At 49.4% G+C, this 16,808-nt stretch overlaps 1 long non-coding RNA gene across 1 annotated transcript; it reads right to left on the bottom strand.

Annotated features, from left to right (window-relative positions):
- Positions 1-759: 759 nt before the first annotated feature.
- Positions 760-11,989, bottom strand: LOC135983276 (uncharacterized). Its single transcript, XR_010600860.1, has 2 exons — positions 11,224-11,989; positions 760-3,174 (listed from the first exon to the last, which is right to left on the bottom strand). It is a non-coding gene; the product is annotated as an uncharacterized LOC135983276 (long non-coding RNA).
- Between the last annotated feature and the right edge of the window lie 4,819 nt (positions 11,990-16,808).

Consider the following 16,808-nt stretch of genomic DNA (forward strand, 5'->3'; position numbering starts at 1 on the left):
AGAAAAACAAACCCAATCAGCATTCCCAGCTGCAGTTTTCTGGCCTGCTGGATGAGATGCACTGGAAAGTTTTAGATCAGGTGGCCCAAAGAGTAGATCTTTTTATCCCAGGACTGGGGTTTGCACTGTGGAAACGTTTGAGAACTGATGCATTAGAAAGTCTTATACTGTTCAATGGATTGATTTTTTCCCCCCTCGGTTGACGAAAAGAGATGCACTTTGCGGTTCTTTCCCTATGTCAGTCTCCCATTACACTGCTCTACAGCCAAAATGCTTCTGAAATAAATGTAGTCAAACGTTACTAATTCTGGGTCACTGAGAATGAAAATGATGCTTAAAGTTGTTGATTGGCTCTAGTTTTCAAGATATGCTATTGGGTCAGTATATACGACCCTTGACTTGGGAATGGCGGAGGATAAGTGAGTTATAAAGGGAAGGGATCTCAGTTTAAACCAGAAATGACTAAAATACATCTTTGACTGGATCTGTGAATAAATCTATGACTGGGTTTGGACAGTACTTGCTTTTTAGGCAAAACAATGAATGATGCAATCTGAAGCTGGTATTACGTCATACATGATCTGAATTGCATCATGTTATTCCTAGAAGTCATGGATGATGCAATCATAACGAAGCTTACATCACTCTGCTGAATAAATTGCCCTATATCAGCTCCAGAAATCATACAGTTGTTAGCCAAATGGGCTCGTTTCCCCCTGGAGCTGCCCAATTACCCCAAGGAGGCACGGGAGTCTAGAAGACGGCTTCAAGTTCTTTATTGATCAGTCAGCTGAGCGGGTGTCCCCCTCGACTCATGCCAGAGGGAGGAACACACCTTACAAGCACAACTGGGCTTCTTTTATACAGAGAGACAAACAACTTAGCGTGTCTAAATTCTGCTAACCTATGCATTGTTTAAATTCAGTTCTAGTAGTAATCAGGATACATCTGTTTAGCTTCCCGTCCTTCACATTCCTTTCCCAGGGTCCGTCCAACCCCCTCCCCTTTTCCATATATCTTCTATACATCCTGTATACGTGCAGCTTCATGCATGGGAAACGACAGTGAGAACTGAGATAAGCATGTTTACTCGGATAACAAGCAGAAGCCGAGATAAACATGTTTTTCGGTTTTTGGGCCTAACAAGATTCCCCCCTAAAAAGCATTTTGAGAGCCTTATGGCCCCCAATCCTCAGCCTTCACCGGCTGGTATAGGGCCATCATTTGTTGGTGTATAATTTGATTAGCCATTCGTCAGACTAATGCAACTACACAGGGAGCTAAGCAAGCTAGGGTTAATAGGGTTGTAATAAAGAGTACAAAGAGAAGAAGGCCTTCTCGGAGCCATCCCAGTTGCGGTAACCAGGACATGAACCAGTCCATATTCCACCCACCCCATGTTTGGACCGGGACATGGGCTAGCTTCCTCATTTCTTTTGTTAGCTGTTTTACCGCCTTTCCATTATCATCTATTTGTAAACAGCAATTAGATTAGTTTAATTTTGCACAGATTCCCCCTTCTTCTGCCAGCAAATAATCAAGAACTAGATGGTGCTGGTTGAGCACATTCCTCATCTGAGTGGACTGATCGGCCAAAAGATCAAGAGCTGCAGCCGTCTGATTAGTTATTATTTCTAAGATGGCTTGCAGCCTAATTATCCGATTCAAGTTGTAAATGGGCTCCCTTGCCCCTGAGATCCACTCATTAGGATTCCATGTAGCTGGACCATAATGTTTTATCATTCTCTCAGGGGGCCACTCCTGAGCCCCCCATGTTTGGGAGCTTCCGGCGGTCAGGGTGGAATCCGCGAACCGCCTTTCTCTAATTAAACCTTAATTCCCAATTTATTTCCCTGCATCTGGGGTAATAGAAAGAACAAGGGTCTTATATATCCAACATAACATATCCCAGACCAATTTGGAGGCAATCTTCAGTAGGCATAGGACCCGCAGATCCAATAATGGCCCTTTAGAGCCCAGGTTCCATTAGCAAAGGGGTCATCCCAGGTTTCCTCATTCTCATCGTCCTATAGATGGTCAAAATATAAAGGATTACCTGGCCCTAAAGGTCCCCCCACCATTCCATCAGCTGAACTGCAATAATCACATCTCCACGCCCCAGCTCCTGCTTTCCAGACACAATCGCAGCCCCATTTTGGCTGATTGGTGCTAGACCAGAATTGTTTAAAACCCCATACTCGAGTTCCATTCTGATTCTGCCATGCCCATTGAAACCACCGTACCACGTGGTCCTTGCTAGTGGTATTGTCTAGCTGGCAACTCGTGAATAGGGCGTCAAAGAACCCATCCTGTCCTACCGCCCTGCAACCTTCGGCCGTAGGGTAGTATTGTTTGGAGCATTGCACCCAACTATTATTGGTGAGCCTCACATGGGTCTGGTTCCATTGCCCCTGATATTTAGAACAGTCATACAGATGACAATAAGGGTCCCAACAATCAAACCCTGGGGATAGAGTCCAATCACACTTGCTTTCTCCCAAGTACACTCCCTCCTGCCTTGTCCGATTAAGGCAGAGAATACCCATTCCAGAAGAATGCAGTCGCCAGGGGCTACTATCCTCAGTCCAAACCCCCGTTCCATCGTGGACTATACTCAAATTGCTGAGCCACCATTTGGGCTGTACCGGCTGGGCTACCCAAGGCCATTCATTTAATTCCCCTGGGCCTCCGCATACCCAACAGTTACTGAGGTTAATGGATTTTGCTATTGTCTCCCCCCAGCTGTAAAAACCTATTTTCCCAACCATAATAGTGGTGGAAGCACATAAACAAAGATATTAACAATAATTTCATTATCTTTTTCTAAACAGTCCCTTTAGTCCGTCCAAGTACTGATACTCCCAGGTGGAGTCTTCACCTGTGCCACCCCGGGCGTCCGGAGCCGGGGCGGGCAGAGGGCTGGTGTCCTCTTCCGCTAGTTCAGTCTCCGGGTTAGGGTTCAGAAACCACTTTACCCGCGTATGGTGTGTCCATTTGTCCCTCCCAAGAACTTTGACTGCAGCTTGGCTGATGAGCGAGACAGTGTGCGGGCCGTCCCACCGTGGTGTAAGGGGGTCACGCTTCCACTTCTTGACAAGGACCTTATCACCCATCTGGAACGGGTACATGGGCTGGTCCAAGGGAAGGGCCTGAAAAGGCACCGCGTCGATGCAGCTGTAACAAAACAGATTGCAACCCAGAGACCTGTTTCCATAAGGAGTCCTTCCCCATTTCCCGGTTTACATCCTCCCGGAACCCCGGGATAAGGATTCGGGGAGGGAACCCAAAGACCAGTTCAAATGGTGAAAGCTTAAGACCCTTACGTGGGGCCCTTCGAATGCGGGTAAGGGCGAGTGGTAACGCATCAAGCCACTTTAAACTAGACTCTGTGCCTAGTTTAGTGAGGGTATCCTTGAGAGTTCTATTCATTCTTTCCACCTGTCCCGTGCTTTGCGGCCTCCAGGGTGTATGCAACTTCCATTGTATACCGAGTGCCTGGGACACCTGTTGCAAGACTTTAATACAGTCATGAGTGGGGCTGGTCTCATAGGAAACCCAAGGGTCAGGCAATAGGGTAGCTAGGTTGAGGGAACTAACTGTTCTAAAGGTTAAGTTAGGGGCTAGCAAGGGCCCTACCTCATATCTGGTATGTCGACTGGGATTTAGATGCTTTTCCCCAGCGCCTGTCCCCAGTATTTGAGGTATCCCGTGGGGAACCACAACCTCAGTGTCCCCCCCCAGGGTCAACTTTTCAGCCTCCTGTACAAGGAGAGCGGTTGCTGCAACGGCCCATAAGCAGGCAGGCCACCCCTTGGCGACAGGGTCCAAGACCTTCGAATAGTATCCAATGGGTCGCCAGGTTGGTCCTGACCTTTGGCACAGGACTCCAGCTGTCACCCCTCCTCTTTCATGAACGTATAGGGTGAATGGCTTCCGGGAATCTGGGAGGGCTAGAGCGGGAGGCTGAACCAAGGCATCTTTAAGCTCTCGAAATGCTTTTTCCATTTCCCTGGTCCATTTCCAGTGGAGCAGACCTTCTTTAGTCAAAGACTCATAGTGGTCTGGCTTTTCCCCCATAGTCAGGGATCCAGAGCCGACAGAAGCCAGTCAGTCCCAGAAAAGCCCTTAGTTCTCGGGGATGCCGGGGCTGAGGGCTGTTAAGTATCACCTGGATTCTTTCTTTGCCCAAACTGCGACTCCCTTGGCAGAGGTGGTATCCAAGGAAGGTGACCTGCTGCTTAACCAACTGAGCTTTTTCCTTTGATACTTTATATCCCTGTACCCCAAGGGGATTGAGGAGATCCACAGTTTGCTCCTTGCAGACTGTCTCTGTTCAGTACTCAAGAGCAGATCATCGCAGTACTGAACTATGTTACATGAAGGGTGTTTAGCCAGGAATGGGGCCAGGTCCCTTTTTAACTGGCTGCCAAAAATCTCGGGTGCACAGGTAAGTCCTTGTGGGACAACGGTCCAAAGGTATTGAGCTTTGTAGTGGGTATCTGGGTCCTCCCATTCAAAGTCTCTGCTATTAACTTGTTAATTTGTCTTAGGTCCTGGACCAACCGATACTGCCCATTAGGCTTAGGCACCCCCATTATTGGAGTATTGTATGGGGACGTGTCTTCCTTTAACCACCCGCACTGCAAGAACTTTTGAATCAGGGGTTTTAACCCGATCCGAGTGGTTAGCTTAAGGGGGTATTGGCGAATTCGGACTGGGCTGCTTCCCTCCTTAAGGGAAATATGCACTGGTGTAGCATTCCTGGCTCGGGCCACGCCTCCTTCCTCCGCCCAGACCTTGGGATTTACCCCCCTCCCCCCGGCAGCTGGCTTCCATCACTTCCCTTACATTCCAGGGAGTGATCTCTAGCATTTATGAGAGCCATCTGGTAATTAGAGGCTTGTTGCTTGGGGATTCTGACTTCCATTGTCCCGTTATCGAATGAGATCTCCGCCTGTAATTTAGTGAGGATATCTCGTCCGAGCACCGCTATGGGGCAGGAGGGACTGCAAACAAACTGATGGGAAATTTGATGGTCCCCTATTTTTACTAGGAGAGGCAAAGTTTTTTTCCAAAGCTGTAGTTTGTCCCTCTATCCCCTGGACTATGGCACGTCCCCGAGCTCTATCTCGGGGAGCCTGATTAAGGGGGAGCAAACTAAGAGTGGCCCCAGTATCAATAAGGGCTTCAATTGGGCGGCCCTCCACTTTAATTTTTACTGTGGGATCCAGGCTGGCAGCTTGTGCTGTCAGGAGGGGCCGCTGGGTTCCCCGACCCCCCTATGGGGAAGACTCCTCCCCTGAACGTCCTGTACTGTTGTAGAGGATGGGAAGGGACGGGGTTTTATCTTTATGTTCCTTTCCCATGGCCTGTCACCGGGGGCATTCATTCTTCCAGTGCCCCTCTTTCCTACAGATAGCGCACTGATTTCGACCCAGGCAGGGGCCCCGCCCCTGTGTGCTGAGCTTGTGTTTGTCAGTCTGTTTGTTTGTTTTGGTTGTTTGAAGGACCGTGTGCTGTGGCTGGCAGTTGGAAGGTTTGAAAGCTAGAAGCCTCTGGTAAGTGGCTGAGCCTTCAGCAGTGGGCGGGGCATTCATACAGGCCAGGGCTTTATAAAGCAGCGCACAAGCGACCAGGGAGCTTTGCGAACAGGGGCTGCTAACAGGGAGTTTCACAAGGGAGTTCGGAAGGGGAGCAGGAAGGGGGCGAGGGTCCCTTGCTGGTTCCATCTGTTTTTCTCTTGATTCCCCTTAATACCTATAAAGCAACTACATTCATAACTTTTTGCTTAAACAACCCTTTCAGCTGACAGGGGGCTGCAGACGGGAGTTTGACAGAGGGAGGCTTACGATGGTTAGGAAGACCCGCAACACCTGTGCCAGCACTGCTACTGTCCCCTCCACCTGTGCCTGTAGCCAGACAGAGCGCCTAAGCATGGATGCCTCTACCCAGATCCTGGTGTGGTTTTGCAAAGACTGTAACTTGCAATTTCCATTTACTGATATCCAGGCTGGGGGGACCATCCAATGTGAGAGGTGCCTGCTGGTGGAATCTCTCAGGCAGCAGGTGGGAGAGCTACAGGAGGAGGTGGCTAGGTTGAGGAGCATCCGTATCCACGAGCAATTCCTCGACAGTGTCCATGTGGAGACAGCTGAGGTAGCTGTCCCAGTACACAGGACTGCTGATACACCACTGGTGGAGGAGGAGATGGCTCAGGGTGGACACTGGCAGCTGGTTACTTCTGGCAGCAGGCAGCGCTCCACCCTTGCTCCGAACCCTCCTGCCGTGGTTATAGGTAACCGTTATGCTCTTCTTGATACAGGAAAGAAGGAATCACTCCCTACAGTAAAGGAGGAGAAGCCTCGTACCCCTAAGGCTGGAAAGTCTGCTGCCACCACTGCGAATAGGAAACGTAGGGTAGTGGTGGTCGGAGACTCTCTGCTGAGGGGGACGGAGGCGCCCATCTGTCGCCCTGACATTTCATCTCGGGAGGTATGCTGCCTGCCGGGGGCCCGTATCAGAGACGTTACGGAGGCATTGTCGAGGATTATCCAGCCCTCTGACTACTACCCCATGCTACTCATCCATGTGGGCACAAATGATACTGCGCGGTGTGACACTGAGCGGATCAAGAGTGACTACAGGGCTCTGGGAGTACGGGTGAAGGAGTTTGGAGCGCAGGTGGTATTCTCTTCAATTCTTCCTGTCAAAGGTAGGGGCCCGGGCAGAGACAGATGCATCATGGAGGTGAATGCCTGGCTGCGAAGATGGTGTCGCCAGGAGGGCTTTGGCTTCCTAGACCACGGGATGCTATTTGAGGAAGGACTGCTAGGCAGAGATGGCGTTCACCTTTCGAGGAGAGGAAAGACCCTATTCGGCCACAGACTGGCTAACCTAGTGAGGAGGGCTTTAAACTAGGTTTGACGGGGACAGGTGAGCAAAGCCCACAGGTAAGTGGGGAACATGGAGACCGGGGAGATGGGTCGGAAACAAGAGGGAGTGTGGGCTATATTGGCAGAGAGAAAGGAGAGTCAGGACAAAACTGGGAGGAAAGATCAAACCAGTATCTTAGATGCCTATATACAAATGCGAGAAGTATGGGGAATAAGCAGGAAGAACTGGAAGTGCTAATAAATAAATACAACTATGACATTGTTGGCATCACTGAAACTTGGTGGGATAATACACATGATTGGAATGTTGGTGTGGATAGGTACAGCTTGCTCAGGAAGGATAGACAGGGGAAAAGGGAGGAGGTGTTGCCTTATATATTAAAAATGTACACACTTGGACTGAGGTAGAGATGGACATAGGAGACGGAAGTGTTGAGAGTCTCTGGGTTAGGCTTAAAGGGGCAAAAAACAAGGGAGATGTCATGCTAGGAGTCTACTACAGGCCACCTAACCAGGGGGAAGAGGTGGATGAGGCTTTTTTCAAGCAACTAACAAAATCATCCAAAGCCCAAGATTTGGTGGTGATGGGGGACTTCAACTATCCGGATATATGTTGGGAAAATAACACAGCGGGGCACAGACTATCCAACAAATTCTTGGACTGCATTGGAGACAACTTTTTATTTCAGAAGGTTGAAAAAGCTACTAGGGGGGAAGCTGTTCTAGACTTGATTTTAACAAATAGGGAGGAACTCGTTGAGAATGTGAAAGTAGAAGGCGGCCTGGGTGAAAGTGATCATGAAATCATAGAGTTTGCAATTCTAACGAAGGGTAGAAGGGAGAACAGCAAAATAGAGACAATGGATTTCAGGAAGGCAGATTTTGGGAAGCTCAGAGAGCTGATAGGTAAGGTCCCATGGGAATCAAGACTGAGGGGAAAAACAACTGAGGAGAGTTGGCAGTTTTTCAAAGGGACACTATTAAGGGCCCAAAAGCAAGCTATTCCGCTGGTTAGGAAAGATAGAAAATGTGGCAAAAGACCACCTTGGCTTAACCATGAGATCTTGCACGATCTAAAAAATAAAAAGGAGTCATATAAAAAATGGAAACTAGGACAGATTACAAAGGAGGAATATAGGCAAACAACACAGGAATGCAGGGGCAAGATTAGAAAGGCAAAGGCCCAAAATGAGCTCAAACTAGCTACGGGAATAAAAGGAAACAAGAAGACTTTTTATCAATACATTAGAAGCAAGAGGAAGACCAAAGACAGGGTAGGCCCACTGCTTAGTGAAGAGGGAGAAACAGTAACAGGAAACTTGGAAATGGCAGAGATGCTTAATGACTTCTTTGTTTCGGTCTTCACCGAGAAGTCTGAAGCAATGCCTAACATAGTGAATGCTAATGGGAAGGGGGTAGGTTTAGCGGATAAAATAAAAAAAGAACAAGTTAAAAATCACTTAGAAAAGTTAGATGCCTGCAAGTCACCCGGGCCTGATGAAATGCATCCTAGAATACTCAAGGAGCTAATAGAGGAGGTATCTGAGCCTCTAGCTATTATCTTTGGAAAGTCATGGGAGACGGGAGAGATTCCAGAAGACTGGAAAAGGGCAAATATAGTGCCCATCTATAAAAAGGGAAATAAAAACAACCCAGGTAACTACAGACCAGTTAGTTTAACTTCTGTGCCAGGGAAGATAATGGAGCAAGTAATTAAGGAAATCATCTGCAAACACTTGGAAGGTGGTAAGGTGATAGGGAACAGCCAGCATGGATTTGTGAAGAACAAATCATGTCAAACCAATCTGATAGCTTTCTTTGATAGGATAACGAGCCTTGTGGATAAGGGTGAAGCGGTGGATGTGGTATACCTAGACTTTAGTAAGGCATTTGATACGGTCTCGCATGATATTCTTATCGATAAACTAGGCAAATACAAATTAGATGGGGCTACTATAAGGTGGGTGCATAACTGGCTGGATAACCGTACTCAGAGAGTTGTTATTAATGGTTCCCAATCCTGCTGGAAAGGCGTAACGAGTGGGGTTCCGCAGGGGTCTGTTTTGGGACCGGCTCTGTTCAATATCTTCATCAACAACTTAGATATTGGCATAGAAAGTACGCTTATTAAGTTTGCGGATGATACCAAACTGGGAGGGATTGCAACTACTTTGGAAGACAGGGTCATAATTCAAAATGATCTGGACAAATTGGAGAAATGGTCTGAGTTAAACAGGATGAAGTTTAACAAAGACAAATGCAAAGTGCTCCACTTAGGAAGGAAAAATCAATTTCACACATACAGAATGGGAAAAGACTGTCTAGGAAGGAGTACGGCAGAAAGGGATCTAGGGGTTATAGTGGACCACAAGCTAAATATGAGTCAACAGTGTGATGCTGTTGCAAAAAAAGCAAACATGATTCTGGGATGCATTAACAGGTGTGTTGTGAGCAAGACACGAGAAGTCATTCTTCCGCTCTACTCTGCTCTGGTTAGGCCTCAGCTGGAGTATTGTGTCCAGTTCTGGGCGCCGCATTTTAAAAAAGATGTGGAGAAATTGGAAAGGGTCCAAAGAAGAGCAACAAGAATGATTAAAGGTCTTGAGAACATGACCTATGAAGGAAGGCTGAAAGAACTGGGTTTGTTTAGTTTGGAGAAGAGAAGACTGAGAGGGGACATGATAGCAGTTTACAGGTATCTAAAAGGGTGTCATGAGGAGGAGGGAGAGAACTTGTTCACCTTAGCCTCTAAGGATAGAACCAGAAACAATGGGTTTAAACTGCAGCAAGGGAGGTCTAGGTTGGACATTAGGAAAAAGTTCCTAACTGTCAGGGTGGTTAAACACTGGAATAAATTGCCTAGGGAGGTTGTGGAATCTCCGTCTCTGGAGATATTTAAGAGTAGGTTAGATAAATGTCTATCAGGGATGGTCTAGACAGTATTTGGTCCTGCCATGCGGGCAGGGGACTGGACTCGATGACCTCTCGAGGTCCCTTCCAGTCCTATAATCTATGATTCTATGATTCTATGATTCTATGATTCTACCCCGGTGGCCCTGGCCGTCCCTTAACTTTGTCCCCCCCTTTCTTCATATCCTTTCCTTTGGGCCATGGCTAAAACGTGGGCCCCTTTCTTCCGAGAACGGGGGATTCTGTTGCTTCCAATTATATAGATCACTAGTGGTAAAGGGAACATATACCATAGTGAGATTACCCTCAGGGGCTACAGTTTCCTGCAGTGGACACAAATAATTCTGTGCCAGGGGCCCTTGGAGTACCGGGCCACCCTTGCTCCTGGTGTGGTTAGACACCGGGGAGCTCAGAGAGATCGGAGGGGGCTCCCGTTTGGAAAAGTCCTGGTCGCTTGGCTCACCCCTTTCAGTTGAGCCATTATCCTCAGAGGAGGGGGTGGGGATTTCAATTGAGGATACGGGAGCCAGGAGGCCGGGATACAAAGGGGGAGGGGGCATAGGATCAGGGGCAGAGGGAATCACAGCCCGCAGACAAGATTTCTTAACAGGGAAACAGGGTTTCCTAACAGGGGCACGGGCCATTAAGGTTTTAATAGTTTGTGATCTACATTTTTGCAACCATGGGGGATGATTGGCCACAAGGTCCTGCCAAATATCTATATAGGGATATTGGTCCCAATGCCCATCCCAGGTCACAATGCTATGTACTGCTTGTACAACCCCTGGTTTGAGCGTCCCGCCCTCGGGCCATTCCACCCCAAATGTCATCCATTCAAGAGTACAGAATTTTACAAGCTTGTCTTTACATAATACAATTCCATAATTAGCCTGGCGTCTAAACGCCTTCCAGTTATCCAGCATACATCCCAGGGGTGTCCAGGAGAAGGTGCTTTGTCCGGACCCCATTATGCTTTACCCAGAGTTTTCCGAGACAGAGATATCAAGAGGAGGAAGAGGTATAGATCTAGTTCTAACTTAGATATCCGCTGGGTCACGAGGTTCGGCTGACCCCCCTTGCAATCAAGATATCCTGGTCATCGGGTTTCCCCTTGTAGGAGTCTTGGGGCGGCTGAAGTCAGCTTAAGCCTCAGACCTGTCAGCAGCACTCATTCATCTTTCACACAGATCCTTTAATCAGTTACAATCTCGGTTTCCAACACACCATTAAGAGGAGAAACAAGATTACCCTTCCTATAGACAAGAGTAATCCCTGAGGTTGCTCCAAGTCCCAATAATTGTTAAAAACGGCCCATGGACTTGTGGAGTTAGTTACGTTACTCATTGGCCGTTATTTGCTTACCCTTTAACCGAAAACACAACAACAAGACATTTACAAAGCTACAATAATGTTAACATACCTTCCCGTATACAGGCTGCCTAGGGGATTTCCACTGTCCAACCCACACCTCGGGGGCGTTATTCCTCAAACCCAGGAGGTAAACGCACTTACCGCCCGAAGTGGCCGCGTCCGGCAGTCAGACTTCCCCTCCTTCTGAAGCCGTCTTGCTTCCGTGTCCTTCAGAGTTCTCTTCAGAGAGGACGCAGCCGCCCCGGCCGATTGTGACGATCCGAGGCCCGAGCAAAGCAACAGCTCAAGGTGGTCACTCCTCGGAATCGCCCTCGGCCGTCGGTCAGTGCCCTCTACAGGGAGAGAAGTCCCGGCGGAGTCGCCATTGTTAGCCAAATGGGCTCGTTTCCCCCTGGAGCTGCCCAATTACCCCAAGGAGGCACGGGAGTCTAGAAGACGGCTTCAAGTTCTTTATTGATCAGTCAGCTGAGCGGGTGTCCTCCTCGACTCATGCCAGAGGGAGGAACACACCTTACAAGCACAACTGGGCTTCTTTTATACAGAGAGACAAACAACTTAGCGTGTCTAAATTCTGCTAACCTATGCATTGTTTAAATTCAGTTCTAGTAGTAATCAGGATACATCTGTTTAGCTTCCCGTCCTTCACATTCCTTTCCCAGGGTCCGTCCAACCCCCTCCCCTTTTCCATATATCTTCTATACATCCTGTATACGTGCAACTTCATGCATGGGAAACGACAGTGAGAACTGAGATAAGCATGTTTACTGGGATAACAAGCAGAAGCCGAGATAAACATGTTTTTCGGTTTTTGGGCCTAACACAGTGTTGTGCTCTCTTATTTGTCAGTGTTTCATTTTGCAAAGGGACACATTTCTGTTTAGCCAAAGTGAGCAGAGTTGCCTCGTACTTGTGCGAACAGTGCAGATAACTTCTGCTATGTTTGTGGTGAAGTGACTTTTGCATCACAAAAGCGCAGTATAACCACTATGGTTAAGAAAGCCTATCACCTTTATTTTGGCTGCAAAATTGGAGATCAGGACAAGAGGTGGGCCCCACACATCTGCTGCAACACTTGTGCAACAAATCTTCGCCAGTGGTTGAACAGGAAAAGGAAATCTATGCCTTTTGCAGTGCCAATGATTTGGAGAAAGCCAACAGATCATACCAGCAATTGTTACTTCTGCATCGTGCCTCCAGTTGGGAAAGGTGTGTCAAAGAAGAAAAAGTGGACTGTGCATTATCCAAACATTCCATCAGCTATACGCCCAGTACCCCACGGAGAAGGACTGCCGGTTCCTGATGCACCGGAATCATTCTCACTTGAGTCAGACGAGGAAGAGGAAGAGGATGAAACTTCTGGTCCTGAACCATCAATGTCACAGGACCCACATTTTCTCCCATCCTCCTCCTCTGAACCACACCTCATAACACAAGGTGAACTGAATGACCTTGTCAGGGATTTGGAACTACCCAAGAGTAAGGCAGAGCTGTTGGGCTCCAGACTACAGCAGTGGAATCTCCTGGCAGGTGATGTTAGGGTTTCCATGTTCCGTGACCGTCCAAAGGATCTTGTCCCATTCTTCTTCATGGAAGGTGATCTTGTAGCCTGCAATAACATCGATGGTGTGATGGCAGCCCTCAACATCGTTCACGATCCAGATGAGTGGAGACTGTTCATTGATTCATCGAAGACGAGTCTTAAAGCTGTTTTACTGCAGAATGGCAATGTTTTGCCATCAATTCCAGTTGGTCATACAGTCCATATGAAGGAAACCTATGACAACATGAAACAACTTTTGAGGTACATAAACTATGACCAACATCAGTGGCAGCTTTGTGGCGATTTGAAGGTTGTTGCTCTCTTGCTTGGTCTGCAGACTGGATACACAAAGTACTGCTGTTTTCCTGCAAATGGGATAGTCGTGCAAGAGATTCCCACTACATCAAGAAAGATTGGCCACTCCGACAGTCATTGGAGCCTGGGAGGAAAAGTGTTCAGCATCCACCACTTGTTGAATCAAGGAAGATTTTGTTACCACCCTTACACATCAAGCTGGGTCTGATGAAGAACTTTGTCAAGGCCATTGACAAAACACAAGCAGCTTTCAAGTATCTCGGTGGAAAATTTCCAAGGTTAAGTGAAGCTAAGATAAAGGAAGGTGTCTTTGTTGGTCCTCAGATTCGTGAACTTCTTCCAGATGATGCATTTGACCATGCACTGCGTGGCAAGGAAAAGACGGCATGGAAAGCCTTCCAGTTAGTGGCAATAAATTTTCTCGGAAACAACAAGGCAGACAACTACAGGTTGTTGGTGGAAAACCTCCTCAAGGCATACAAAAGCCTTGGTTGCAACATGTCACTAAAGCTACATTTTTTGCACTCTCATCGAGATTTTTTTCCACCGAACTGCGGAGCAGTGAGCGACGAGCACGGCGAGCGATTTCACCAGGACATTGCAACAATGGAGAAACGCTATCAGGGCAAATGGAGCCCATCAATGCTTGCAGACTATTGACAGTGACAAGAGATGTTCCATTTAATGAATACAAGAGACAAGCCAAGAAGCGCCGAGTAGACACTGAATAGGACTAAACTACGTACATAATAGTTTTTTGCCTTTTGTTTCATAATACATTTTATTTCTATAACCCTTTTGCTGATTTTTAAAGTGTTACATAAACAGCACAGGTGAAATATTATCATGGAAAGCAACCATAAACACATGAAAAGACCGAGGTTTACAATTTATGATTAAAACTCTACTATCTACACAATATACATAGACATAAAATGTAAAAACTTAAATATCTTAGAAACAGTAGCCAATCACTTGTTTTAATGTCATCTTTGAATTCAGCACATCAAAATACATAATAAATAGCACATTTTATCTCTGAAGCAGACGACTTCTCAAAAACTGTAGACCAGTGTTATCTATGGCCTTGGCTACACTGGCAATTCACAGCGCTGCACTTGCTGCGCTCAGGGGTGTGAAAACACCCCCCCCGAGCGCAGCGCTGTAACGCGCCAGTGTAATCAGCGCCTGCAGTGCTGCACGCTCGCTCGCAGCGCTGCACGCTATTCCCTCGGAGAGGTGGAGTACTGACAGCGCTGCGAGAGAGCTCTCACAGCGCTGCCGGCGCGACTACACTCGCGAGTGTAGCCAAGGCCTATGTTAGGTTCTGCTTCTTGACAAACACACACCCGCAAACTTGGGTGACCAGAGGTCCTGATATTATCAGGACCATCCCGAAGATAGGGGTTTTGTCCTATATATGTGACTATTCCCCCCCGCCCCTTCCCCTGAAAAAAAAAGTGTCCTGATTTTTCACACTTGCTACCTGGTCACCCTACCCTACGCCCCCGCCCCCATTTAAAGCCCTCATTTGTACACTTTTGTCCACTAACCTATGGCATCTTGGGTTTTAATGTAGACCCATTTGCTAGTGGACCTAAATTCTGCAGCAGTGTTAATTATGTTAATTTATTCTGGCGCCATGCCCTTCATTATTTTATGAAATGGCTGTAAAAGAAACCAAACCACAAAATGTCGGCACACGTTAGATACAGTTAGACAGGAAGACACGTCTTTAAAGCCCCAGCGGATGCCAGACTGTGTAAAACAAAACTGTGTCTAAGTTTGGAGCCGTAGACAGAGCACCTGGGAAAAGAGGAGAATAGACTCACCTACTTCGGGGAGAAGGTCCCTCAGACTGTACTAAACAGTGGACAAATTAGAAGAAGGTTCTGTAGTTCCTGGTACAAGAACGACCAGGAGTCAGTTACTCAGTGGTAGATGTAAAAGTGAAACGAATTTGGGGAAACCGTTGCATGTGATCACATTGGCTCAGTGACAGGTTGCTACGCAAATGTACATCTACACCCTCTGCTTCCAGACATGGGCGTAGTTCTAGGGGCCCCTGGTGCTCGGACTCCACCAATGTTTGGAGCTGGCTCTCGCCACAGGCCCTGTCTGCTGCCCCCATGCATCCCCCGGCCCTGCCTGCCACCCCCACCTGCCTCCCCCGCACATTCCCCCCAAGTGTGCCCTGGCCCCCACTCGCTGCCCCCGCCTCCTGCCCCCGCACATCCCCCTTGAGTGTCCCCCGGCCCCCACTCGCCACCCCCACCTGCCTCCCCCGCACATCCCCCCTGAATGTCCCCCGGACCTCACTTGCCACCACTGCCTGCTGCCCACGCGCGTCCCCAGGCCCCCACTCGCTGCCCCCGCCTGCTGCCCCCACCTGTCCCACGGCTCCCACTTGCCACCCCTGCCTGCCTCCCCCGCATGTCCCCCCTGAGTCTCACCTGGCCCCCACTCGCTGCCCCCGCCTGCTGCCCCCACCTGCTGCCCCCACCTGTCCCACGGCTCCCACTCGCCACCCCTGCCTGCCTCCCCCGCATGTCCCCCCTGAGTCTCACCTGGCCCCCACTCGCTGCCCCCGCCTGCTGCCCCCACCTGCTGCCCCCACCTGTCCCACGGCTCCCACTCGCCACCCCTGCCTGCCTCCCCCGCATGTCCCCCCTGAGTCTCACCTGGCCCCCACTCGCTGCCCCCGCCTGCTGCCCCCGCCTGCTGCCCCCACCTGTCCACCAGTTCCCACTTGCCGCCCCCACCTGCTACTCCCGCGCGTCCCCCGTCCGCCATTTGCCGCCCCCACCTGCTGCCTCCACACGTCTCCCAGCTCCCACTCGCCGCCCCCCACATGCCTCCGCCTCGCGTCCCCCCCCAAATATCCCCCAGTCGCCACCCCCAAGCACCTCCCCTGCGCATCCCCCCTGAGTGAGGCCCCTCAGCAGGGAGACCCGGTTGGTAAAGAAATACATCCTGGTGGTGATGGATTTCGCCACCCGCTGCCCAGAGGCAGTGGTTCTATCCTCCACCAAGGCAGACACCATGGCAGACGCGCTGCTGACCATCTTCAGGAGAGTGGGGGTTCCCAGCGAGGTCCTTACTGACCAGAGGGCAAGCATCATGACAGCCCTGCTCCGGGGCTTGTGCGAGAAATGTGGGGTCTGGCCCACCTGGGCCTATACATATCACCCTCAGTCCAATGGCCTGGTGGAGAGATTTTATGGGACCCTGAGGATGATGCTGAGGACTTTGATGAATCAGCATCTGCAGGACTGGGACAAGTACCTGCCCCACCTGCAGTACGGGGAAGTGCCCCAGGAATCCACAGGGTTCTTCCCTTTCGAGCTACTGTATGGGAGGAGAGTGAGGGGACCCCTGGACCTGGAAGGGGAGGATTGGCGGTAGAAGGGGGAAGACCCCCCCCTGGTGGATCTCTTCCCTGAGGTGGGAGCCAATCCTCCCACCAGGTGTCCCCCATTCAGAGTCACTGGGAAAACAGCCCAGACCCTGGAGAGAGAGGTCAAGGACATGCTGGCTTTAGAGGTGATCCGGCCATTCAACAGCCCACGGGTCTCACCCATGGGGCTGATCCCCAAGGAAGACGGGTCGATCTGGTTCTGTGGGGACATGTGTGTCTTTAGCCAGACCTGGGGGGAACATGTGTCCCAGGTGAAGAGGGTGCTGGGCTGCCTCAAGGAGGCGGGACTGACGGTAAAAGCTGGAAAGTGTAAGGTGGGGATGGCAGAGGTGTTGTACCTGGGCCACAAGGTGGAGAGCGG

Source organism: Chrysemys picta, chromosome 4 (genome assembly GCF_011386835.1).
Source record: "Chrysemys picta bellii isolate R12L10 chromosome 4, ASM1138683v2, whole genome shotgun sequence".
Classification (NCBI taxonomy): domain Eukaryota; kingdom Metazoa; phylum Chordata; order Testudines; family Emydidae; genus Chrysemys; species Chrysemys picta.